The following is a 27794-nucleotide window of genomic DNA, read 5'->3' as shown; positions in this document are numbered from 1 at the left end:
AGTCTGCACGTTCTCCCCGTGTCTGCGTGGGTTTCCTCCGGGTGCTCCGGTTTCCTCCCACAGTCTGAAAGGCGTGCTGGTTTGGTGCATTGGCCATGCTAAATTCTCCCTCAGTGTACCCGAACAGGAGTGTGGCGACTAGGGAATTTTCACAGTAACTTCATTGCAGTGTTAATGTAAGCCTACTCGTGACACTAATAAATAAACTTTAACTTCGAATATTTTCTACTTTCCAGCCTGAAGGGACCTTTGCAGAATCTAACGAATTATGAAAAGTTAACACCGACTACCTCAGTAGTCACCTCTTTTAAGACCCTAGGATGAAATCCATCTGGACCTGGAGACTTGTCAGCCTGTGTAGCTCCATCAGTTTGATCAGCACCGCTAGCCGAATGATTGTAATTTCACCAGGTTCCTCTCTCCCCTCCACCCACTTTCCAGCTATTACTGGAACACTCCTTTGTATCTTCTGTAGTGAAGACAGGAGAAAAATATTTGTTAATTTCATCTGCCATTTCCTTATTATCTACTATTAACTCCCCAAACTCACTTGAAGACCAACATCACTTGAGTTACTCTCTTTTTAAATACCTGTGAAACTCTTCCTATCCGTTTTTACATTTCTAGCCATCTTCCTCTCATACTCTAATTTCATAATTAAGCTACGATATCGATGGAAATTTAAAGACGAAACATTTCTTATTACTGTTTCATCACAATGTTATATTTTGTCTAATAAAGAACAACAAAGAGTACAGCACAGGGACAGGCCCTTCGGCCCTCCAAGCCGTGCCGATCATGATGCCCTAACTCAACTAAAAAAAAAACCTTCTGCCCTTACCCGGTCCGTATCCCTCTATTCCCTCCCTATTCATGTACCCATCTAGATGCCTCTTAAATGTTGCTAATGTATCTGCTTCCACAACCAGCATAGCCTACTCTAGTTTGAGCCAAATGAGAATGGAAACCACACTTGGCTTTTTTTCGCTAAAGGGTAGATTGATCCCCATGGATTGTTGAGCAAGTGCGAGACCGAGAAGGGCAGGTTCAAATTCTTGGTTTGTGCTGTGTTAGTGAATCCCAGAGAGTACAGTTCTCGGCACCTCACTATGGGTGGGATTTTCCAGCCGCGCTCACCCCAAAACCAGAAAATCCCGCCCAAGGTCAACGGACCTTTCCATGGTCCGCCCCCTCGCCCGCTCCAATTCCTGTGGCGGGCGGGATGGTAAAATTCACTCCTATGTGTGATAGCAAGAGAGGGAGTGCAGAGGAGGTTCACCAGGATGCTGCCTGGGATGAGGAGAGGCTGGATAGGCTTGGATTGTTTTCTCCAGAGCAGAGAAGGCTGAGGGGGGACATGATTGAGGTGTATAAGATTATGAGGGGTATGGATTGGATATGTAGGGAACAGCTGTTCCCCTTGGTTGAGGGGTCAATCACGAGGGGGATAGTTTTAGGGTGAGGGGCAGAAGATTTAGAGGGGATTTGAGAAAAACCTTCTTCACTCAGAGAAAGGCGGGAATCTGGAATGCGCTGCCTGGGAAGGTAGTGGAGGCTGGAAACCTTACAACGTTTAAAAAATATTTGGATGGCACTTGAAATATCATATCATACAAGTGCTAGAAAATGGGATTAGCATGACTTTAGTAGTAGGTTCTGTTGGTGCAGACTCGATGGGCCGAAAGGCCTTTTCTGCACAGTACAACTCTCTGTTGGGGCACTAGAATGATAGAATCCCTACAGCGCAGAAGGAGGCCATTCGGTCCATCGAGTCTGCACCGACAACAATCCCACCCAGGGCCTATCCCTGCATCCCCACATATTTACCCTGCAAATCCCCCTGACACTAAGGGTCAATTTAGCATGGCCAATCCACCGAACTTACACATCTTTGGATACTAAGGGTCAATTTACCATGGCCAATCCACCGAACTTACACATCTTTGGACACTCGGGCAATTTAGCATGGCCAATCCACCTAACCTGCACATCTTTGGACACTAAGGGACAATTTACCATGGCCAATCCACCTAACCTATACATCTTTGGACACTCGGGCAATTTAGCATGGCCAATCCATCTAACCTGCACATCTTTGGACACTAAGGGACAATTTACCATGGCCAATCCACCTAACCTATACATCTTTGGACACTCGGGCAATTTAGCATGGCCAATCCACCTAACCAGCACGCCTTTGGAGTGTGGGAGGAAACTGGAGCATCCAGAGGAAATCCACACAGACGCGGGGAGAACATGCAAACTCCACACAGACAGTGACCCGAGCCGGGAATCGAACAACTGTCCCTGGCGCTGTGAGGCAGCAGTGCTAACCACTGTGCCACCGTGCCAGCCACACTTGGTCTGGGTACTCATGGATTTGGAAGACAAAAATATCATCACTTTGGATCACTATAGTGAATGGGAGAGGACGCAACTGAGCTCTGGTGAGATGTCTCCTGTGGTCAGATGGACATGTGGGATCAGGCCTCAGAAGCAGCAATTCAGATGAGGTACGGGATGAGGTTGATGTGCTCAGACAGCTGCAAGAAGCCAGCAGCTTCAGGAGTTGCAGAGAGAGAACCTCTCCCAGTCCCCACCTTTCCTGTCACACACAACAGTTATGGAATCTGTACTTCCTAACCATCTCATACTAGTCAAGGAAATAACTTTTTTTGTGCAGGGATTGGTGAGTTCCTATTATGCTATGCCCTCCTTCCACTGCAGCTTGTTTTGTTCTGAATCTGGCCGAAACTGGCGAAAGGTGAGTCCTTCCTTTTAATTCCCTCCAGGAACTGCATGGAAACCTGACATTGTGGGCCAGGAAGTCTCCCAAACGCCACTTGCCTGACAGTGAGCGACTCCACTGAATTAGCGGAGATTAGCATCCCTCTGGGTTGGCCACTCAAAGGAAGCTTTCTGCTATTAGGTAGGGGAGCTTTGTTTCACAACAAAACACTTGGCAGTGGGAGAACTGAAAAGACGGATACAAGAGTGACCCCCCTGACCTTGCTTGTGCACATACGCACACAGCTAGTTCCTCTTTCTCATTGAAAAGACTGAATGATCCACCAGCTTCGCCACTGTGGATATTGGATCGTTGCAGCTTTTGCCATTCCAATGGGCAGTCGAGCACAGACTGCTTTCGTTTAAATTACCCGGCATGTAAAATGAGTCATGATCGGTATGTCTGATAAGGGAAAGATAGTCAAGTCAGCCAGCTGGCAAACGGAGCAGGCTGTGCAGTTCATCACGTGCTGGAGCCCTGGCTGTATTGGCAGCAAATGTGACTGTCAGAATTTCAATAAAGTGTTAGCACTGCTGCCTCACAGTTCCAGGGACCCGGGTTTGATTCCAGCCGTGGGTCACTGTGCAGAGTCTGCACGTTCTCCCCTTGTTGGCGTGGGTTTCATCCGGGTGCTCCGGTTTCCTCCCACATCCCAAAGATGTGTAGGTTAGGTGGACTAGCCAGGCAGAATAGCCCCTTAATGTCCAAAGACGTGTAGGTTAGGTGGATTGGCCATGCTAAATTGCCCCTTAGTGTCCAAAGGGTTTAGGTCAGGTGGATTGGCCATGCCAAAATGCCCCTTAGTGTCCAAAGATGTGCAGGTTAGGTGGATTGGCCATGCTAAATTGCCCCTTAGTGTCCAAAGAGTGCAGGTTAGGTGGATTGGCCATGCTAAATTGCCCCTTAGTGTCCAAAGATGTGGAGGTTAGGTGGATTGGCCATGCTAAATTGCCCCTTAGTGTCCAAAGAGTGCAGGTTAGGTGGATTGGCCATGCTAAATTGCCCCTTAGTGTCCAAAGAGTGCAGGTTAGGTGGATTGGCCATGCTAAATTGCCCCTTAGTGCCCGAAGAGTTTAGGTCAGGTGGATTGGCCAAGCTAAATTGCCCCTTAGTGTCCAAAGATGTGCAGGTTAGGTGGATTGGCCACGCTAAATTGTCGCTTAGTGTCCAAAACCATGCTAAATTCTCCCTCAGTGTACCCAATAGAGAATATTGAGATAGAGAATCTGGTGAACTGGTGCGGCAACAATAATCTCTCCCTCAATGTCAACAAAACGAAGGAGATTGTCATCGACTTCAGGAGAACATGCCCCTGTCTACATCAACGGGGACAAAGTAGAAATGGTCGAGAGCTTCAGGTTTTTAGGTGTCCAGATCACCAACAACCTGTCCTGGTCCCCCCATGCCGGCACTATGGTTAAGAAAGCCCCACCAACGCCTCTACTTTCTCAGAAGACTAAGGAAATTTGGCATGTCAGCTACAACTCTCACCAACTTTTACAGAGGCGCCATAGAAAGCATCCTTTCTGGTTGTATCACAGCTTGGTATGGCTCCTGCTCTGTCCAAGACCGCAAGGAACTACAAAGCGTCGTGAATGTAGCCCAATCCATCACGCAAACCAGTCTCCCATCCATTGACTCTGTCGACACTTCCCGCTGCCTCGAAAAAGCAGCCAGCATAATCAAGGACCCCACGCACCCCGGACATTCTCTCTTCCACCTTCTTCCGTCACGAAAGATACAAAAGTCTGAAGTCACGTACCAACCGACTCAAGAACAGCTTCTTCCCTGCTGCTGTCAGACTTCTGAATGGGCCTACCTTGCATTAAGTTGCTCTGTCTACACCCTATCTGTGACTGTAACACTATATTCTGCACCCTCTCCTTTCCTTCTCCCCTATGTAGTCTATGAACGGTATGCTTTGTCTGTATAGTGCGCAAGGAACAATACTTTTCACTGTATCCCAATACAGGTGATAATAATAAATCTAATCAAATCAAACAGGCGTCGGAGTGTGGTGACTAGGGGATTTTCACAGTAACTTCATTGTAGTGTGAATGTAAGCCTGCTTATGACACTAATAAATAAACTTTAAAACAAAGATGTGCGGGTTAGGTGGATTGGCCATGCTAAATTGCCCCTTAGTGTCCAAAGATGTGTCGGTTAGGTGGATTGGCCATGCTAAATTGTCCCTTAGTGTCCAAAGATGTGTAGGTTAGGTGGATTGGCCATGCTAAATTGCCTCTTAGTGTCCAAAGATGTGCAGGTTAGGTGGATTGGCCATGCTAAATTGCCCCTTAGTGTCCAAAGATGTGTCGGTTAGGTGGATTGGCCATGCTAAATTGTCCCTTCGTGTCCAAAGATGTGTAGGTTAGGTGGATTGGCCATGCTAAATTGCCTCTTAGTGTCCAAAGATGTGCAGGTTAGGTGGATTGGCCATGCTAAATTGCCCCTTAATGTCCAAAGATGTGTAGGTTAGGTGGATTGGCCATGCTAAATTGCCTCTTAGTGTCCAAAGATGTGTCGGTTCGGTGGATTGGCCATGCTAAATTGTCCCTTAGTGTCCAAAGATGTGTAGGTTAGGTGGATTGGCCATGCTAAATTGCCTCTTAGTGTCCAAAGATGTGCAGGATAGGTGGATTGGCCGTGCTAAATTGCCCCTTAGTGTCCAAAGATGTGCAGGTTAGGTGGATTGGCCATGGTAAATTGTCTCTTAGTATCCAAAGATGTGCAGGTTAGGTGGATTGGCCGTGCTAAATTGCCCCTTACTGTCCAAAGATGTGCAGGTTAGGTGGATTGGCTATGCTAAGTTGCCCCTTAGTGTCCAAAGATGTGCAGGTTAGGTGGATTAGCCATGGTAAATTGTCTCTTAGTATCCAAAGATGTGCAGGTTAGGTGGATTGGCTATGCTAAGTTGCCCCTTAGTGTCCAAAGATGTGTAGGTTAGGTAGATTGGCCATGCTAAATTGTCCCTTAGTGTCCAAAGATGTGCAGGTTAGGTAGATTGGCCGTAGTAAATGTCTCGGGTTACGGGGATTGGGTTAGGGGAGAGCTCTGGGTAAGATACTCTGTCAGAGAGTCAGTGCAGACTCAATGGGCTGAATGGCCTCTTCTGCACTGTCGGGATTCTATGACTCTATGATAACCTGGAGTATTTTTCTCAACTCAATTTCACATTGTCAAGTGATGCATGTCCTTGGGGCCCCCCCCCCCAGCGCCCCCACCCTCCCCTTTCTAAACCGTACAAACCAGAAGGTCAAAGACGTGATTCCTGCTCTGTGCTGAATGAGCTCATTTCAACTGTGACAAGTGTTTGACTTCTCATCCACTGGGCTATCTGGATGGCATGCTGTTCTAACCTGTTGCCATAATCACACTGCTTCTCCCTGACAGGGGAGCCTGAGACCTTCTGCTGCGTCCTGGGGAATTCTGTATTTTGCTTGCCCAGAATGTACGTATTCACTAAATGAATGATGAATTTTAAGGTGTACGCGGATGAGAAGGCAAGCCTTGTTTTTGTGTATGTGTGTGTGTCGGGGGGTGGAATTTACAATCAGGCCAGACAGGTTTCTGAGTACAGAGACTCAGCTCAGCAGCACCACCAACTGGCATTTAGTGGCTGTTGCAGTTATTCTGCTATCATTTCGGTCAGTGGTTAAAGTTTTTTAATGTGGAGATGCCGGCGTTGGACTGGGGTAAGCACAGTAAGAAGTCTCACAACACCAGGTTAAAGTCCAACAGGTTTATTTGGTAGCAAATACCATAAGCTTTCGGAGCAATGCTCCTTCGTCAGATGGAGTGGTCTCTGTTCTCAAACAGGGCACAGACACAGAAATCAAATTAATGTCTGTGCCCTGTTTGAGAACAGAGACCACTCCATCTGACGAAGGAGCATTGCTCCGAAAGCTTATGGTATTTGCTACCAAATAAACCTGTTGGACTTTAACCTGGTGTTGTGAGACTTCTTACTAAAGTTTTTTAAGTCATAGAGGTTTACAGCATAGAAACAGGCCCTTCGGCCCAACTTGTACATGCCGCCCTTTTTTTTTAAACCCCTAAGCTAATCCCAATTGCCTGCGTTTGGCCCATATCCCTCTATACCCATCGTACCCATGTAACTATCTAAATGCTTTTTAAAAGACAAAATTTTACCCGCCTCTACGACCTCTGGCAGCTTGTTCCAGACACTCACCACCCTCTGTGTGAAGAAATTGCCCCTCTGGACACTTTCGTACCTCTCCCCTCTCACCTTAAACCTGTGCCCTCTAGTTTTAGACTCCCCGACCTTTGGGAAAATATATTGACTATCCAGCTGATCTGTGCCCCTCATTATTTTATAGACCTCTATAAGGTCACCCCTCAGCCTCCTACACTCCAGGGAAAAAAGTCCCAATCTATCCAGCCTCTCCTTATAACTCAAACCATCAAGTCCGGGTAGCAGCCTAGTAAATCTTTTCTGCACTCTTTCTAGTTTAATAATATCCTTTCTATAATAGGGTGACCAGAATTGCACACAGTATTCCAAGTGTGGCCTTACCAATGTCTTGTACAACTTCAACAAGACGTCCCAACTCCTGTATTCAATGTTCTGACCGATGAAACCAAGCATGCTGAATGCCTTCTTCACCACTCTGTCCACCTGTGACTCCACTTTCAAGGAGCTATGAACATGTACCCCGAGATCTCTTTGTTCTGTAACTCTTCCCAACACTCTACCATTAACTGAGTAAAGAAGTTTGTTTATTTATTAGTGTCACAAGTAGGCTTACGTTCGCACTGCAATTAAGTTACTGTGGAAATCCCCTAGTCCCCACACTCCGGTGCCTGTTCGGGTACACTGAGGGAGAATTTAGCACGGCCAATGCACCTAACTCGCACATCTTTCGGACTGTGGGAGGAAACCGGAGCACCCGGAGGAAACTCACAAAGATACGGGGAGAACGTGCAGACTCCACACAGACAGTGACCCAAGCCGGGAATCGAACCCGGGTCCCTGGCGCTGTGAGGCAGCAGTGCTAACCACTGTGCCACCATACCATCCCCAGTGGTGACAACCTGCGGCCGGTGAGGGGAGGTGGAGGGGGGGGGACACATGCGGCCCATCTGAGTGCGGCCCCCACGCAGGGTTGCCCCATTCCGCTGATTCCCGTCCATGTAGTTTTTTTTTCCTCCCGGTGTGACTGAAGTGATTCGCAGGTAAAGCAAGGGCGAGTGAAGTGAGGTGTGTGCTGATTCCGCACAACATTGAGTGTGAGAGCCGTGCGTCCAAAGTATCAATATTCTGCTTTTACCATTGGAAGTTGATGACAGTTCCACTGCCAGAAGGACGTGGAGGCTTTGAAGAGGGTACTGAAAAGATTTACCAGGATGTTGCCTGGTATGGAGGGCATTAGCTATGAGGAGAGGTTGGAGAAATTTGGTTTGTTCTCACTGGAGCGACGGAGGTTGAGGAGAGACCTGATAGAAGTCTACAAGATTATAAGAAGCATGGACAGAGTGGGTAGTTGGAGTCCTTTTGCCAGAGTAGAAATGTCAATTACTGGGGGACGTAGGTTAGAGGTAAAAGGGGGAAAGTTTAAAGGAGGTGTGAGAGGCAAGTTGTTTTACACAGAGGGTGGTGAATGCCTGGAACGCGCTGCCAGAGGAGGTGGTAGAAGCAGATACAATAGCAACGTTTAAGAGGCACCTTGACAGATACAGGAATAGGCAGGGAATCGAGGGATAGGGACCGCACAGAGGTAAAAGGTCTTTCACACATGGTGGCACAGTGGTTAGCACTGCTGCCTCACAGCGCCAGGGACCTGGGTTCGATTCCCGGCTTGGGCCACTGTCTGTGTGGAGTCTGCACATTCTCCCCGTGTCTGCGTGGGTTTCCTCCGGGTGCTCCGGTTTCCTCCCACAGTCCGAAAGACGTGCTGGTTGGGGTGCATTGGCCGTGCTAAATTCTCCCTCAGTGTAACCCGAACAGGCGCCAGAGTGTGGCAACTGGAGAATTTTCACAGTAACTTCATTGCAGTGTTAGTGTAAGCCTACTTGTGACACTCATGAATAAACTTTAAACTAGTTTAGAAAGGCGTTGAGGCAGGTTTGGTGGGCCAAAGGGCCTGTTCCTGTGCTGCACTGTTCTTTAATATAGAAATGATGAAGCATTTTCTACAACTCATTATGGGATATTCGGTGTGGATTAAATATATTTAATCTTATTCATGGGGACACGGTTAGTGAACCAACCCGATTTCAATCTCGTGGCCGACTGAGATGGAGGAGGGTCACTCACGCTGCCCACTCACCAGCCCAGGTTGCCCCTCACTGAGCTGAACTATGTTCCACTTTGAAATCATAAACGTTAGCGATGGGGAAGAGTTAGGAGATGTATCGGTGGAGCCTGCAGTGAATTCTATTGTTAAAATAAAACAATAGCAGCAATTGTTTAATTGAATTGTGACTGGTGTGAAATAACAGCCAGGATTTTAGCTCCTCATGCAGTAATCCTCAGCTGAAAGGTTTAAGTTTTTAAGTTTATTTATTAGTGTCGTAAGTCGGTTTACATTAACACTGCAATGAAGTGACTGTGAAAATTCTCTAGTCGCCACACTCCTGTTCAGGTACACTGAGGGAGAATTTAGCACGGCCAATGCACATCTTTTGGACGGTGGGAGGAAACCGGAGCAAACCCACACAGACACGGGGAGAACGTGCAAACTCTGCACAGACAGTGATCCAAGCTGGGAATCGAACTCTGGTCCCTGGTGCTGTGAGACAGCAGTGCTAACCACTGCACCGCCGTGCCACCCAAGAACAGTGTATGCACACTTACAATAAACAGCTCCCAGTGTTCAAGTTACCAAGCATACCTCGTGGATCTTTAGGCATCATAAATTGACAGGTGATTTGATTTGATTTTTTATTGTCACATGTGTTGGGATACAGTGAAAAGTATTGTTCCTTGCGTACTATACAGACAAAGCATACCGTTCATAGAGTACATGGGGAGAAGGAAAGGAGAGGGTGCAGAATATCGTGTTACAGTCACAGATAGGGTGTAGAGAAAGATCAGTTTAATATTTGATTTGATTTATTATTGTCACATGTATTGGGATACAGTGAAAAGTATTGTTTCTTGCACGCTGTACAGTTCATAGAGTACATAGGGGCGAGGGAAAGGATAGGGTGCATATAGTGTTACAGTCATAGCTAGGGTGCAGAGAAAGATCAACTTAATATAAGGCAGGTCCATTCAAAAGTCTGACGGCAGCAGGGAAGAAGCTGTTCTTGAGTCGGTTGGTACGTGACCTCAGACTTTTGTATCTTTTTCCCGATGGAAGAAGGTGGAAGAGAGAATGTCCGGGGTGTGTGGGGTCCTTGATTATGCTGGCTGCTTTTTCGAGGCAGCGGGAAGTGTAGATAGGATCAATGGATGGGAGGCTGGTTTGAGTGATGGACTGGGCTACATTCACAACCCTTTGTAGTTCCTTGCTGTCTTGGGCAGAGCAGGAGCCAGACCGAGCTGTGATACATCCAGAAAGAATGCTTTCTATGGTACATCTGTAAAAGTTGGTGAGAGTCGTAGCTGACATGCCAAATTTCCTTAACCTCCTGAGAAAGTAGAGGCATTGGTGGGGCTTTCTTAACTGTAGCGTCGGCATGGGGGGACCAGGACAGGTTGTTGGTGATCTGGACACCTAAAAACCTGAAGCTCTCGACCCTTTCTACTTCGTCCCCGTTGATGTTTTGATTTGATTTGATTTATTATTGTCACATGTATTGGGATACAGTGAAAAGTATTGTTTCTTGTGCGCTATACAGACAAAGCATACCGTTCATAGAGAAGGAAAGGAGAGGGTGCAGAATGTAGCGTTACAGTCATAGCTAGGGTGTAGAGAAAGATCAGCTTAATATTTGATTTATTATTGTCACATGTATTAGTATACAGTGAAAAGTATTGTTTCTTGCGCGCTACACAGACAAAGCATACCGTTCATAGAGTACATAGGGGAGAAGGAAAGGAGAGGGTGCAGAATATAGTGTTACAGTCACAGATAGAGTGTAGAGAAAGATCAGCTTAATATAAGGCAGGTCCATTCAAAAGTCTGGCAGCAGGGAAGAAGCTGTTCTTGAGTCGGCTGGTACATGACCTCAGACTTTTGTATCTTTTTCCCGACGGGAGAAAGTGGAAGAGAGAATGTCCGGGGTGAGCATGTAGACAGGGACATGTTCTCCACTACGCTTTCTGAAGTCGATGACGATCTCCTTTGTGTTACTGACATTGAGGGAGAGATTATTGTTGTCACACTATTTCACATACATAACACATTCCCCAAACAGCCTTTTCTCAGGTGGAGGTTGTGTGAGCTGCTCAGATAACTGAGCCCTGTGCTCAGGCCTCACACATATCTTCAAGCAAGCCAATTGCTGTATTTTCCAAAACATTAGGCCAGTCGAACACAGCCCTCATTTTTAAAATTCCACTTCATGTACTTTTCCAAACATCTGACTGACTCGCCTGAGGTCATGTTTCTGTTTTTCCTTTGGAAGGCTTTCTACATAATTGCTGCAAACTTACAATTTTCCACATTGAGTGAATCACGCCCGACCGTGTAATGTCAAGGATGGAATCTGTGATTCAGCCACTCAGTGAGGTGTGTGTGACCGAATATTTCCACACATTCCGCATGCATTCAAATGAGTCACAGTCAGAAATCAAGTGCAAACACGCCCTCAGTGAGGTTATTAATATGCAATGCCCCATGTTGTTAGGATATATTGGGCGGTTGATGAAGGAAGGGCCGTGGATGTCGTCTATATGGATTTCAGTAAGGCATTTGACAAAGTCCCTCATGGCAGGTTGGTTAAGAAGGTTAAGGCTCATGGGATACAAGGAGAGGTGGCGAGATGGGTAGAAAACTGGCTTGGCCACAGGAGACAGAGGGTAGCAGTCGAAGGGTCTTTTTCCGGCTGGAGGTCTGTGACCAGTGGTGTTCCGCAGGGCTCTGTACTGGGACCTCTGCTATTTGTGATATATATAAATGATTTGGAAGAAGGTGTAACTGGTGTAATCAGCAAGTTTGCGGATGACACGAAGATGGCTGGACTTGCGGATAGCGCAGAGCATTGTCGGGCAATACAGCAGGATATAGATAGGCTGGAAAATTGGGCGGAGAGGTGGCAGATGGAGTTTAATCCGGATAAATGCGAAGTGATGCATTTTGGAAGAAATAATGTAGGGAGGAGTTATACAATAAATGGCAGAGCCATCAGGAGTATAGAAACACAGAGGGACCTAGGTGTGCAAGTCCACAAATCCTTGAAGGTGGCAACACAGGTGGAGAAGGTGGTGAAGAAGGCATATGGTATGCTTGCCTTTATAGGACGGGGTATAGAGTATAAAAGCTGGAGTCTGATGATGCAGCTGTATAGAACGCTGGTTAGGCCACATTTGGAGTACTGCATCCAGTTCTGGTCGCCGCACTACCAGAAGGACGTGGAGGCATTGGAGAGAGTGCAGAGAAGGTTTACCAGGATGTTGCCTGGTATGGAGGGTCTTAGCTATGAGGAGAGATTGGGTAAACTGGGGTTGTTCTCCTTGGAAAGACGGAGAATGAGGGGAGATCTAATAGAGGTATACAAGATTATGAAGGGTATAGATAGGGTGAACAGTGGGAAGCGTTTTCCCAGGTCGGAGGTGACGATCACGAGGGGTCACGGGCTCAAGCTGAGAGGGGCGAAGTATAACTCAGACATCAGAGGGACGTTTTTTACACAGAGGGTGGTGGGGGCCTGGAATGCGCTGCCAAGTAGGGTGGTGGAGGCAGGCACGCTGACATCGTTTAAGACTTACCTGGATAGTCACATGAGCAGCCTGGGAATGGAGGGATACAAGCGATTGGTCTAGTTGGACCAAGGAGCGGCACAGGCTTGGAGGGCCGAAGGGCCTGTTTTCCTGTGCTGTACTGTTCTTTGTTCTTTGTCTTTGTTGTTTTGGTACGGCGGCACAGTGGTTAGCACTGCTGCCTCACAGCGCCAGGGACCCGGGTTCGATTCCTGGCTTGGGTCACTGTCTGTGTGGAGTTTGCACGTTCTCCTCGTGTCTGCGTGGGTTTCCTCCGGGTGCTCCGGTTTCCTCCCACACTCCAAAAATGTGCAGGTTAGGTTGATTGGCCGTGTTAAATTGACCCTTAGTGTCAGGGGGACTAGCAGGGTAAATACGTGGGGTTATGGGAATGAGGCCTGGGTGGGATTGTGGTCGGTGCAGACTCAATGGGCCGAATGACCTCCTTCTGCACTGTAGGGATTCTATGTTTTATCTGGATGTGGCAAGGTAGAAGCACGAGGTGTGTAATCCAGAGACCCAGAGTAATGCTGTGGGGATCTGGGTTCGAATCCCACCATGGTAGATTTTTAAAAAAATTTGTTCTTGGGATATGGGCACCATTTATTGCCCATCCCTGATTGCCCTTGAGGGGGGATTTTATGAGTCAACCACATTGCTGCTGACTTTTAATTCCAGTTTTCTTTCCTTACTCAATTCAAATTTCACTATCTGCCGTTGTAAGATTCGAACCTGGGTCCCCAGAACATTTCATCTCATCCTCCATTCTCTCCTCCTTCCCACCACCCCCAGCCCCCCAATCGTCAGGCCAACTGCCACATTCCTCAGGTAGTCCTTTACCGAGCTGTACCTTTGCTTTGCCATTCATGCATTTTGATTACTTAATGGACACTTTTTTTTAGCACCCCCTCAGCCTTCTGTATCCTCATTTACATTCCCTTTGTCCCATTCCACCTCTCTACCCACATAGTATAAATCTCTGCTGACTCTCTTCCCTCTCAGCTCTGACGAAGGGTCATCCAGATTCGAAACATTGGCTCTATTCTCTCTCCACAGATGCTGTCAGACTTGCTGAGATTTTCAAGCATTTTTCTGTTTTTGTCCCCAGAACATTACCCTGGGTTTTTAGATTACTAGTCTAGTGACAATACCACTACACCACTGTGGGCCTGCAGTCATGTGTAGGCCAGACCGGGTAAGGATGGCAGATTTCCTTTTTTTAATTTGATTTTTTTATTTGATTTGATTTATTATTGTATCATGTATTGGGATACAGTGAAAAGTATTGTTTCTTGCGCACTATACAGACAAAGCATACCGTACATAGAGAAGGAAAGGAGAGGGTGCAGAATGTAGTGTTACAGTCAGAGGGTGTAGAGAAAGATCAGCTTAATAGATGCTAAGTCCATTCAAAAGTCTGACAGCAGCAAGGAAGAAGCTGTTCTTGAGTCGGTCGGTACGTGACCTCAGACTTTTGTACCTTTTTCCCGACGGAAGAAGGTGGAAGAGAGAATGCCCGCGGTGTGTGGAGTCTTTGATTATGCTGGCTGCTTTTCCGAGGCAACGGGAAGTGTAGACAGAGTCAATGGATGGGAGGCTGGTTTGCGCGATGGACTGGGCTACATTCACGATCTTTTGTAGTTCCTTGCGGTCTTGGGCAGAGCAGGAGCCATACCGAGCTGTGATACAACCAGGAAGTATGCTTTCCCTAAAAGACATTCGTTTATTTATGAGTGTCACAAGTAGGCTTACACTAACACTGCAATGAAGTTACTGTGAAAATCCCCTAGTTGCCACACTCTGGCGCCTGTTCGAGTACACTGAGGGAAAAATTAGCATGGCCAATGCATTTAACCAGCATGTCTTTCGGACTGTGTGAGGAAACCGGAGCACCCGGAGGAAACCCACACAGACACAGAATGTGCAAACTCTACACAGACAGTGACCCAAGCCAGGAATCGAACCCGGATCCCTGGATAGGTAGCAGTGCTAACCACTGTGCCACTGTGCCACTCCAGGTATGATTCCGGTGACCCACTAACTAGCTTTTATCAAAACAAACTTTATTGAAGAACACAGTTAGAATATAACAAAAAGAATTAGCATAACTTTTACCAATTGAAATGCTTAGATGTGACAAGTTATAATTCTTAACAGCTAGCTATCTCTATTGTTCCAATTTAAGCAACATGCCCTATAGACATAAATCCCTCCTTCAGAACCAAAGAACAAAGAAAATTACAGCACAGGAACAGGCCCTTCGGCCCTCCAAGCCTGCACCGACCATGCTGCCCGACTGAACTAAAACCCCCTACCCTTCCGGGGACCATATCCCTCTGTTCCCGTCCTATTCATGTATTTGTCCAGACGCCCCTTAAAACTCACTATCGTATCTGCTTCCACTACCTCCCCCGGCAGCGAGTTCCAGGCACCCACCACCCTCTGTGTAAAAAACTTGCTTCGTACACCTCCTTTGAACCTTGCCCCTCGCACCTTAAACCTGTGCCCCCTAGTAATTGACTCTTCCACCCTGGGGAAAAAGCTTCTGACTATCCACTCTGTCCATGTCCCTCATAATCTTGTAGACTTCTATCAGGTCGCCCCTCAACCTCCGTCGTTCCAATGAGAACAAACCAAGTTTCTCCAACCTCTCCTCATAGCGAATGCCCTCCATACCAGGCAACATCCTAGTAAATCTTTTCTGTACCCTCTCCAAAGCCTCCACATCCTTCTGGTAGTGTGGCGACCAGAATTGAACACTATTCCAAGTGCGGCCTAACTAAGGTTCTATAAAGCTGCAACATGACTTGCCAGTTTTTAAACTCAATGCCCCGGCCGATGAAGGCAAGCATGCCGTATGCCTTCTTGACTACCTTCTCCACCTGCATTGCCACTTTCAGTGACCTGTGTACCTGTACACCCAGATCCCTCTGCTTATCAATTCTCTTAAGTATTCAGTAACACCAAAGCAAATATGCTCATGTGGATGCTAGATTTCCAGCCTTTTAACACCTCCAGACAGAGATCGAGACAGCAATTTCCGGAGAAGGATATATCATCAAACAGCAGAACATCTAAGAGGCTTATTTCCTGGCAGATTCCAGTCTCCAAATCCAGAGAGAGAGAAAGAGACACAAAGATAGCGACCTGTCTCTAAAGATCTCAAACAACAGACTGCCCTTGATTGCTCTGTGTAAGCCTAGCTCCACCCAGTCACCTGAAAGTACTGTCAATCAACCCAATCAAGTTGGACTCTACAAAACCCCAGGGGAATGCCAAAAATAGCAGAACAGCATTAGTTCAGATTAAAACAAACATTCTAGCAATTAGGAACAATTACGCTGCTGCAGTAACAATGTAGGGCTGCCAGATATCGACCCAGTGGCACCGGTTAGAACAGACTGTTAACACAGAAACATGGCTATAATACTTTTCTTAAAGGCACAGTATCGGTACACAGGTTGATACTCAACCTTTTTGACCCTGTGTGAGCACATCTTCCTTGGCCATCCAGTCCTGGGGTGGGACTCTTACCCAGAGCTTCTGGCTCAGAAGCAGCGACACTGCCCACTGTGCCACAAGATCCCTTCTATGGGCCTATCGTATGGTTCATCCCTGCACTGCCTCCAGTTCGCGAATGCCTCCTCTGACCATCAGCGACTGGATATGGACACAGGTGTAGTCAGACCTCAAACCCTCCGTCTCTACCCTGTGATCCACAGCTTTGACCATGCCATTCGCGCTCGGTTCGCTTTGCTGATTGGACATGTTGAACCTCGAGTCAATGATAGATTCCTGAGTCTCATTCAGCTTCACAGTTTTAACTCTCCCAACGCCAATGTCAATTACTCAGGGACGTAGGTTTGAGGGAAAAGGGGGAAAGTTTAAAGGTGACGCGAGAGGCAAGTTTTTTACACAGAGGGTGGTGAATGCCTGGAATGCGCTGCCAGAGGAGGGGGTAGAAGCAGATACAATAGCAACGTTTAAGAGGCACCTTGACAGATACAGGAATAGGCAGGGAATAGAGGGGTACCATGCGAATAGAGGGATATGGACCACGTCGAGGCAAACGATCTTCAGAAAGGCGTCATCTGTCGGTGCAGGCTTGGTGGGCCGAAGGGCCTGTTCCTGTGCTGTACTGATCTTTGATATAGAATCATATAAACCCAACAGTGCAGAAGGAGGCCATTTGACCCATTGAGCCTGCACTGACCAGGCCCAGGCCCCATGCCCGCAACCCCACATATTTACCCTGCTAACCCCCCTGACACTAAGGGACAATTTAACATGGTCAATCCACCTAACCTACACATCTTTGACACAAAGGGACAATTTAGCATGGCCAATCCACCTAACCTACACATCTTTGACACAAAGGGACAATTTAGTATGGCCAATCCACCGAACCTACACATCTTTGGACACTAAAAGGCAATTTAGCATGGCCAATCCACCTAACCTACACATCTTTGGACACTAAAGGGCAATTTAGCATGGCCAATCCACCGAACCTACACATCTTTGGACACTAAAAGGCAATTTAGCATGGCCAATCCACCTAACCTACACATCTTTGGACACTAAAGGGCAATTTAGCATGGCCAATCCACCTAACCTACACATCTTTGACACTAAGGGGCAATTTAGCATGGCCAATCCACCTAACCTACACATCTTTGGACACTAAAGGGCAATTTAGCATGGCCAATCCACCTAACCTACACATCTTTGGACACTAAAGGGCAATTTAGCATGGCCAATCCACCTAACCTGCACATCTTTGGACACTAAGGGACAATTTAGCATGGCCAATCCACCTAACCTACACATCTTTGGACACTAAAGGGCAATTTAGCATGGCCAATCCACCTAACCTGCACATCTTTGGACACTAAGACCGTAAGACATAGGAGCAGAATTAGGCCACTCGGCCCATCGAGTCTGCTCCACCATTCAATCATGGCTGATATTTTTCTCATCCCCATTCTCCTGCCTTTTCCCCATAACCCCTGATCCCCTTATTAATCAAGAACCTATCTATCTCTGTCTTAAAGACACTCTATAACCCGGCCTCCACAGCCTTCTGCGGCAAAGAGTTCCACAGATTCACCACTCTCTGGCTGAAGAAATTCCTCCTCATCTCTGTTTTAAAGGATCGTCCCTTTAGCCTGAGGTTGTGCCCTCTGGTTCTAGTTTTTCCTACTAGTGGAAACATCCTCTCCACGTCCACTCTATCCAGGCCTCGCAGTATCCTGTAAGTTTCAATAAGATTCCCCCCTCATCCTTCTAAACTCCAACGAGTACAGACCCAGAGTTTGTACAATCTGTATAAGGGATAATTTAGCATGGCCAATTCACCTAACCAGCACATCTTTGGACACTAAGGGGCAACTTAGCATGGCCAATCCACCTAACCTGCACATCTTTGGACACTAAGGGGCAATTTAGCATGGCCAATTCACCTAACCAGCACATCTTTGGACACTAAGGGACAATTTAGCATGGCCAATTCACCTAACCAGCACATCTTTGGACACTAAGGGGCAACTTAGCATGGCCAATCCACCTAGCCTGCACATCTTTGGACTGTGGGGGGAAACCGGAGCACCCGGAGGAAACCCACGCAGACACAGGGAGAATGTGCAAACTCCACACAGACAGTGACCCAAGCCGGGAATCGGACACGGGTCCCTGCCTCTGTGAGGCAGCAGCATTAACCACTGTGCCACCGTGATGACTTGTAACCTGCGGTGAACTTGTACTCCAGTATGTACGGTAATTTGCATCAACTCTTATCGAGCTCAAGTTGCGATATCTCAGTCACTCTTAAATCAATGCAATTCTCTTGTGGTCTGCGCGTGCTGAGGGTGCGAAATGGATTTGGATGTCTAACGATTTGACGCGATAAAGTCCTTTGTCACTTTAAACACTCAAACTCCACCCTCTGGGGAGTGCTCAGAAGTCTTAGCCTGTTGCAGAAGCTTTACTTAAGCACAAGGTGTTTTCTCACCCTCTTTATTTTTAGGCATCTGAAGTAGAGAGCAAAGAGAAGCTGCTCGGAGCCTGGCATTCCTTCAATCTACTGGCAAACAGGACTGGGCAAAGAAGTCTGTTCACTTTGTTGTCGTCCAGGTAAGTCCGATTAGAACCATTAAGGCCTTTTAAATTGGCCAATAGAGATAATGTGAGCTGAAGTGAATGTGTAAGTCTCTGTTACGAATCAACATGCTGAGTCCTGTGTGCTGCATGGATAACTGGAGAAAGGTTTTGCAATGCAGCCTACATAACCCGTTCATTAACTTGTTTTAACTACAACATTTTTGGGCGGGGAGGGCTAATTTTTTCCTCCAGTTTATTTCAGGGAGGTTTTTTTTTGGTTCTGTTCACCGTAAAGATGGGAGATTCACGCCAGAGTAACCAAGACAACAGTCGGCTTTCACACACGCACGTAGACAAGAAACACTTTCACAGCCCAGCATCAATCCTTAACGTCTGTAGTAGGGAAAAGTCAGCTTAACGTCTGTAGTAGGGAAAAGTCAGCTTAACGTCTGTAGTAGGGAAAAGTCAGCTTAACGTCTGTAGTAGGGAAAAGTCAGCTTAACGTCTGTAGTAGGGAAAATGCTGGAATCCATTATTAAAGAGGAGATAGCAGGGCATCTGGATAGAAATGGTTCGATCAATCAGACGCAGCATGGATTCATGAGGGGAAAGTCGTGCTTGACGAACATGTTGGATTTTTATGAAGATGTGACGAGGGCGGTTGATGGAGGAGAACCGGTGGATGCGGTGTTTTTGGATTTCCAAAAGGCGTTTGATAAGGTGCCCCATAAAAGGCTGCTGAAGAAGATTAGGGCACACGGAGTTGGGGGTAGTGTGTTAAAGTGGATTGGGGACTGGCTATCCGACAGGAAGCAAAGAGTCGGAATAAATGGGTGTTTTTCCGGTTGGAGGAAGGTAACTAGTGGCGTGCCGCAGGGATCGGTACTCGGGCCGCAACTGTTTACCATTTATATAGATGATCTGGAGGAGGGGACGGAGTGTAGGGTAACGAAGTTTGCAGACGACACAAAGATAAGTGGAAAAGTGAATCGTGTGGAGGACGGAGAAGATCTGCAGAGAGATTTGGACAGGCTGAGTGAGTGGGCGAGGATATGGCAAATGGAGTATAACGTTGAGAAATGCGAGGTTATACACTTTGGAGGAAATAATAACAAATGGGATTACTATCTCAATGGAAACAAATTAAAACATGCTACCGTGCAAAGGGACCTGGGGGTCCTTGTGCATGAGACGCAAAAGCCCAGTCTGCAGGTACAACAGGTGATCAAGAAGGCAAATGGGATGTTGGCCTATATTGCGAGGGGGATAGAATATAAAAGCAGGGATGTCTTGATGCACCTGTACAGGGCATTGGTGAGGCCGCAGCTGGAATACTGTGTGCAGTATTGGTCCCCTTATATGAGGAAGGATATATTGGCATTGGAGGGAGTGCAGAGAAGGTTCACCAGGTTGATACCGGAGATGAGGGGTTTGGATTATGAGGAGAGGCTGAGGAGATTGGGTTTGTACTCGTTGGAGTTTAGAAGGATGAGGGGGGATCTTATGGAGACTTATAAGATAATGCGGGGGCTGGATAGGGTGGAGGCGGAGAGATTCTTTCCACTTAGTAAGGAAGTTAAAACTAGAGGACACAGCCTCAAAATAAAGGGGGGTCGGTTTAAGACAGAGTTGAGGAGGAACTTCTTCTCCCAGAGGGTGGTGAATCTCTGGAATTCTCTGCCCACTGAGGTGGTGGAGGCTACCTCGCTGAATATGTTTAAAGCGCGGATGGATGCATTCCTGATCGGTAAGGGAATTAAGGGTTATGGGGATCAGGCGGGTAAGTGGTACTGATCCACGTCAGATCAGCCATGATCTTATTGAATGGCGGGGCAGGCTCGAGGGGCTAGATGGCCTACTCCTGCTCCTATTTCTTATGTTCTTATGTTCTTAATCCTAGGTCACGTGACATCCTTTTCACATATGTGTTCTCAGCTGGGGATACCTCCATAAGGCACGGTAGCACAGTGGTTGGCACTGCTGCCTCACAGCGCCAGGGACCCGGGTTCAATTCCCAGCTTGGGTCACTGTCTGTGTGGAGTCTGCGCATTCTCCCCGTGTCTGCGTGGGTTTCCTCCGGGTGCTCCGGTTTCCTCCCACAGTCCGAAAGACATGCTGGTTAATAAAGTAAAGTTTATTTATTAGTCACAAGTAGGCTTACATTAACACTGTAATGAAGTTACTATGAAATTCCCCTAATCGTCATACTCTGGCGCCTGTTTAAAGTTTATTTATTAGTCACAAGTAAGGCTTACGTTAACACTGCAATGAAGTTACTGTGAAATTCCCCTCCAATGCCTGTTCGTGTACACAGAGGGAGAATTTAGCATGGCCAATTCACCTAACCTGCACATCTTTGGCGTGTGGGAGGAAACCGGAGCACCCGGAGGAAACCCGCGTAAACACGGGGGAGAACGTGCAGACTCCGCACAGACAGTGACCCGAGGCCAGAATTGAACCTGGGTCCCTGGCGCTGTGAGGCGGGGATGCCGGCGTTGGACTGGGGTAAGCACAGTAAGAAGTCTCACAACACCAGGTTAAAGTCCAACAGGTTTATTTGGTAGCAAATACCATAAGCTTTCGGAGCACAGCTCCTTCGTCAGATGGAGTGGATCATCTGACGAAGAGCTGTGCTCCGAAAGCTGATGGTATTTGCTACCAAATAAACCTGTTGGACTTTAACCTGGTGTTGTGAGACTTCTTGCTGTGAGGCAGCAGTGCGAACCACTGTGCCACCGTGCCGTCCTATGTGCATTGGCCGTGCTAAATTCTCCTTCAGTGTACCCGAACAGGTGCCGGAGTGTGGCCTCTTTTAAAGTCAAACCAAATTAAAAAACTCAAATTAAATCAGGACAAAGTAAAAGGGACAGCTCCCCAAAAGGAGGGGGAACAGCCCGAACAAAAATCAAAGTACAAAGGAAACTTAAAGACATCAAATTAAAATGTGATTATTAGGGTCGATAACGCACCCCAACCCCTGCGGTGCCCAACGGGCACGGAAGGCATCAACCGCCCGTGGACACCGCATGCTCCCTCTCCAGGGACACTCGGCCGCGAATGTAGCCGCGGTAGAGGGGCAGACAGTCAGGATGGACGGCCCCCTCGATCGCCCGCTGCCTGGACCTGTAAATGGCGCGTTTCGCCAGGCCCAGGAGCAGGTTCACGAGGAGGTCGCCATCCCGACCTGCCCCTCTCTGCGCTGGAGTGTGGCGACTAGGGGCTTTTCACAGTAACTTCATTGTAGTGTTAATGTAAGCCTACTTGTGGCACTAATAAATAATAAAGTGGTTAGCACTGCTGCCTCACAGTGCTAGGGACCTGGGTTCGAATCCGGCCTTGGGTGACTACGTGGAGTTTGCACCTTCTCCCCGTGTCTGTGTAAGTTTGCCTCAAACCCGAGGTTGCTCGGAACACCCTCGCTGATCCCTGGGCTAAGAATCTTGTTAATTTAGCGGAGATTCCCAATTTGAGTCCAGTCTCCTTGCAAGAGCTCTCCAGATCACCACCCTGCCTTTTCCCCCATCCCCTGCAGAAGTTTTCCATTACCCGAGTCTATCACTAATTTTCTCAGGAAAGTTTAGATTGAATCAGCCTCTCAGCCAGCGCATCCCAGATCGCAGTGACTCATTGCAACTGAATCTTCTCATTCCGCCCCCCCCCCCCCCCCACCTTTCCACCTGAGATCATAGAATCATAGAATCCCTACTGTACAGAGGAGACCATTCGGCCCATCGAGTCCATACTGTCCACAACCCCACCCAGGCCCAATTCCTGTAACCCCACATATTTCATAGAATCATAGAATCCCTACAGTGCGGAAGGAGGCCATTCGGCCCATTGAGTCTGCACCGACCACAATCCCACCCAGGCACTATTCCCGTAACCCCACATATTTACCCTGCTAGTCCCCCTGACACTAGGGTCAATTTAGCATGGCCAATCCACCTAACCTGCACATCTTTGGACACTAGGGGCAATTTAGCATGGCCAATCCACCTAACCCGCACATCTTTGGACACTAGGGTCAATTTACCATGGCCAATCCACCTAACCTACACATCTTTGGACACTAAGGGACAATTTAGCATGGCCAATCCACCTAACCTGCACATCTTTGGACACTAAGGGGCAATTTAGCATGGCCAATCCACCTAACCTGCACATAGAGCCATAGATGTTTACAGCGTGGAAGCAGGCCCTTCGGCCCAACTTCTTCATGCTGCCCAGTTTTTAACCACTAAGCTAGTCCCAACTGCCCGCATTTTGCCCATATCCCTCTATGCGAATCATACCCGTGTAAGTGTTTAAATGCTTTTTAAAAGACAAAATTGGACCATCTTTAGAGTGTGGGAGGAAACTGGAGCACCCGCAGGAAACCCACACAGATATGGGGGAGAACGTGCAGACTCCACACAGACAGTGACCTGAGGCCAGAATTGAACCCAGGTCCCCGGCACTGTGAGGCAGCAGCGCTAACCACTGTGCCGATCTGTGTCCTGTGTCATATATGCCAGTACAATGCAAAAACCTCATGATATTGTTCAGCCGATGAGATTGATCAGGGTCTGGGGGTCCTAGTTAGAGAACCCTATCAGATAAGGATGAAACTATGCATTGGGAATGCACGCAATCTCTGCATTCACATTAAGACCGACAGTGCAATGTGTTCCTCTTGCTTGAGGCTGGAGGATCAGAGCTCTTGTTGCTGTTTGGATTGATAATCCCCCGGGGAGCCAGTGCAACAGGTTTGGTGAAAGACTCGGCTGCGTGTTAGATTCACTTTTCCAATTTAAAGCAAACCTCCTTCATTTGCGCTCTTGATGTAACAGCAGCAATTTACGGAGCTTATTAAAATGCTTACAATGGGGAGGCAGACAGTGCTATTGTCACTGGACTAGCGGGCCAGGTTCAAACCTCACCACGGCAGATGGTGGAATTCAATACAAATCTGGAATTAGCTTCCTACCTGAGTGCCTCTTAGCTGGAACGTTGAGGAATAATTATTTTCCACCCCAGCCCAGAATTTGATGCTCTGGAACTGAAAAGTCTAGTGTTGATTACAAAACTATTGTCTAATGTAACTAGAACTGCTGCTTCACAGTACCAAGGACCTGGGTTTGATTCCAGCCTTGGGTCACTGTCTGTGTGGAGTCTGCACGTTCTCCCCGTGTCTGCATGGGATTCCTCCGGGTGCTCCGGTTTCCTCCCACAGTCCAAAGATGTGCAGGTAAGGTGGATTGGCCATGCTAAATTACTCCTTCGTGTTCAAAGATGTGTAGATTAGGTGGATTGGCCATAGTAAGTTGTCCCTTAGTGTCCAAAGATGCGCTGGTTAGATGGAATGGCCATGCTAGATTACCCCTTAGTGTCCAAAGATGTGTAGGTTAGGCAGATTGGCGATGCTAAATTGCCCCTTAGTGTCCAAAGATGTGCAGGTTAGGTGGATTGGCCATGCTAAATTGCCCCTTAGTGTCCAAAGATGTGCAGGTTAGGTGGATTGACCATGCTAAATTGCCCCTCAGTGTCCAAAGATGTGCTGGTTAGGTGGATTAGCCATGCTAAATTGCTCCTTAGTGTTCAAAGATGTGCAGGTTAGATGGATTGGCCATGCTAAATTGCCCCCTCGTGTCCAAAGATGTGTAGATTAGATGGATTGGCCATGCTAAATTGCCCCCTCGTGTCCAAAGATGTGCAGGTTAGGTGGATTGGCCATACTAAATTGCCCCTTAGTGTCCAAAGATGTGTAGGTTAGGCAGATTGGCTCTGCTAAATTGCCCCTTAGTGTCCAAAGATGTGCAGGTTAGGTGGATTGACCATGCTAAATTGCCCCTCAGTGTCCAAAGATGTGCTGGTTAGGTGGATTGGCCATGCTAAATTGTCCCTTAGTGTTCAAAGATGTGCAGGTTAGGTGGATTGGCCATGGTTAATGTGTGGGGTTACGGGGATAGTGTTGGAGGGGAGGTCCTGGCGTACTCTGCAGGAGAGTCGGTGCAGTCTCGATGGGCCGAATGTCCTCCTCCTGCACTGGAGGGATTCTGTGGATTCTATGGAAGTATTAGTGCCCTGCTCGCCGAGACAATATGGTCATTCAAGCGTTGCTGGAGGTTAATATTTGCTTAATTTGGCACATTACCAATGGCCTGCCCTCTCACATTCTTTACAATCCCTGGTTTAAACATTAATTAGTACAGAGTGCCCTCAAAACTTGATAACACGTACATTTTGGTGATGCAGTGATGTAATGTCGAGGCCAAGGCCACAATTCCGCCCAACCCCGTGGTGTGTTGTTTACATCTGTCCCTATATCGCAGGCCATTGGAAATGAAGGCATTTATTCTCCGACTTTAGCAGATTCCACCCACTTTGAACAGCTTCCCTTTGGCTGGCTTGCTGAGTAGATACTCGCAAACAAACTCTGAATCCTGAAGGGAGTGTCTGGCTCCACAGTGGTTAGCACTGCTCCCTCACAGCGCCAGGGACCCGGGTTCGATTCCGGCCTCGGGTAACGGTCTGTGTGGAGTCTGCATGTTCTCCCCGTGTCTGCGTGGGTTTCCTCCGGGTGCTCCGGTTTCCTCCCACAGTCCAAAGATGTGCAGGTTAGGTGGATTGGCCATGCTAAATTGTCCCTTAGTGTCCAAAGATGTGGGTTAGGTGGATTGGCCATACTAAATTGTCCCTTAGTGTCCAACGATGTGTAGGTTGGGTGGATTGGCCATGCTAAATTGCCCCTTAGTGTCCAACGATGTGTAGGTTAGGTGGATTGGCCATACTAAATTGCCCCTTAGTGTCCAAAGATGTGTAGGTTAGGTGGATTGGCCATACTAAATTGCCCCTTAGAGTCCAAAGATGTGTAGGTTATGTGGATTGGCCATACTAAATTGTCCCTTAGTGTCCAAAGATGTGTAGGTTAGGTGGATTGGCCATACTAAATTGCCCCTTAGTGTCCAAAGATGTGTAGGTTAGGTGGATTGGCCATACTAAATTGCCCCTTAGTGTCCAAAGATGTGTAGGTTAGGTGGATTGGCCATACTAAATTGCCCCTTAGTGTCCAAAGATGTGTAGGTTAGGTGGATTGGCCATACTAAATTGCCCCTTAGTGTCCAAAGATGTGTAGGTTAGGTGGATTGGCCATCCTAAATTGCCCCTTAGTGTTCAAAGATGTGCAAATTGGGTGACTTGGCCATGCTAAATTGTCCCTTGGTTTCCAAATGCATGCAGGTTAGGTGAATTGGCCATGCTAAATTGTCCCTTAGTGTCCAAAGATGTGCGGGTTAGGTGGATTGGCCATGCTAAATTGTCCCTTAGTGTCCAAAGATGTGCGGGTTAGGTGGATTGGCCATGGCAAATTGCCCCTTAGTGTCCAAAGATGTGTTGGTCAGTTGGATTGGCCATGCGAAATTGACCCTTAGTGTCCAAAGATGTGTAGGCTAGGTGGATTGGCCATGCTAAATTGTCCCTTAGTGTCCAAAGGTGTGCAGGTTAGGTGGATTGGCCATGCTAAATTGTCCCTTAGTGTCCAAAGATGTGCAGGTTAGGGGTATTAGCGGGGTTAAAAACTTGGGGTTATGGGGATAGGGTTGGGGGTGAGCCTGGCTAGAATGCTCTGTCAGACAGCTGGTGCAAACCCAAAGGGCCGAATGGCCACCTTCTGCACTGTTGGGATTCTGTGATTCTCTGCCAATATCAATCACCGGCAACTGGACTTGATTGTCACGGACTGGAGTCCTGTAATCATTGGTGACACTCACAATTTCAGGCTTATATATTTTCTTCCGATTCCCACTGTTGCCTCAATGTGAAATAATAAGAGGCAATGCTCAAAGGTTTAAAACGACCGAGACTGGGTAACTCTGATATGAAAGGATCAGCACGATATCTGGAATGAGAACAGCTCTGTGCATTAGGGATTACAGATTCAGGTTGTAATCCATTGATCCATCTTGTTTATTGTCTTATTAATGGACAATGGTGCTACTTGTGCCTGCTTTCTCATTGCCTGCACTAATTGGGCCTCCAGCTTACAAGCACTTTGTAGATCATTGCATGTGTTGGGATTTAACCAGATTAACAGTACCGTGCTAATCCTCCATGAAGCATGCCATTTTCATTGAGAGAGGGCTTGTGTAATAAGATTTATTAAAATGCAGGAGTATTTTGGTGTTATATAAAGTGGTTGCAAATAGCTTTAAGAGCAGATCACATGATTTGATGGTGACGTTGGACAGGCTTTATTTTCAACTTGTACTCTGTACAGGCAAGAGGTCCTAGAATAAATGTGTTGTTGTTAGCTTGAATCTACGCGTGCATCTTTTTCTTTTTGTTTAAACCCCACATCCCCTGGCATTGATCGGAGATGACATCTGGAAGCTAGCCCAGGGTAATGCAGAAAACCCAAGCTATGGATGCAGGGGTCAGCATTCGGAGCTTTGGAGTTGGAAGGTTGCAGGTTTCTCTGGATCAGCACCTGAAATTCGGAGAGTGACCAGACAGGGCACTCGCTGTCAAGCGTGGCTGCCTGCCACCTTTTGCGGGGATGCCACCTTTTGCAGAGTTGCCACATTTGATTGTGTGGCAGGAGTTACAGTCTCCCTGTATATTGGCAATTCCACACGCATTCATCTTGAGGGATCTACAGTGCCCTGTACCCAAGGTCATTTTGCCACCCAGTGAGCCTTTCTTTTCCCCAACTGATGCCACCTTTTGTCAAGAAAAATGATGACAAGTATTACTCCTTAACATAGAAACTAGGAGCAGGAGTAGGCCATTCCGCCCTTTGAGCCTGCTTCGTCATTCATTATGATCATGGCTGATCCTCCATAACAATGCCATATTCCCACTTTCTCCCCATTCCCCTTGATTCCATTAAAATCGGGTGTCTGAGTAAATTAGCAGGGTAAATACATGGGGTAACGGGAATAGGGCCTGGGTCGTCGGTGCAGGCTCGATGGGCCGAATGGCCTCCTCCTGCACTCTTAGGGATTCTATGATTCTATGAAAGTCTGCCTTTGGTGCAGGAAGAGAATTGGAATTGGAGACTCAAGCTGTCCTCATTTTATAGTTCCCCCAATTTCCCCACTG

General features: G+C 47.4%; 1 protein-coding gene across 2 annotated transcripts in view; it reads left to right on the top strand.

The window, feature by feature from the left end:
• Positions 1–18466: 18466 nt before the first annotated feature.
• Positions 18467–27794, top strand: part of rdh5 (retinol dehydrogenase 5 (11-cis/9-cis)) — an 88257-nt gene continuing 78929 nt past the window's right edge. For both annotated transcript variants that reach the window (XM_078201060.1, XM_078201059.1), the window contains exon 1: positions 18467–18749. The gene's annotated coding sequence lies outside the window, so the exon portion shown is untranslated. The remainder of the gene's footprint in view (positions 18750–27794) is intronic.

Source organism: Mustelus asterias, chromosome X (assembly GCF_964213995.1).
Source record: "Mustelus asterias chromosome X, sMusAst1.hap1.1, whole genome shotgun sequence".
In the NCBI taxonomy this organism is placed as follows: domain Eukaryota; kingdom Metazoa; phylum Chordata; class Chondrichthyes; order Carcharhiniformes; family Triakidae; genus Mustelus; species Mustelus asterias.
This window is presented reverse-complemented; position numbering and strand designations above follow the sequence as displayed.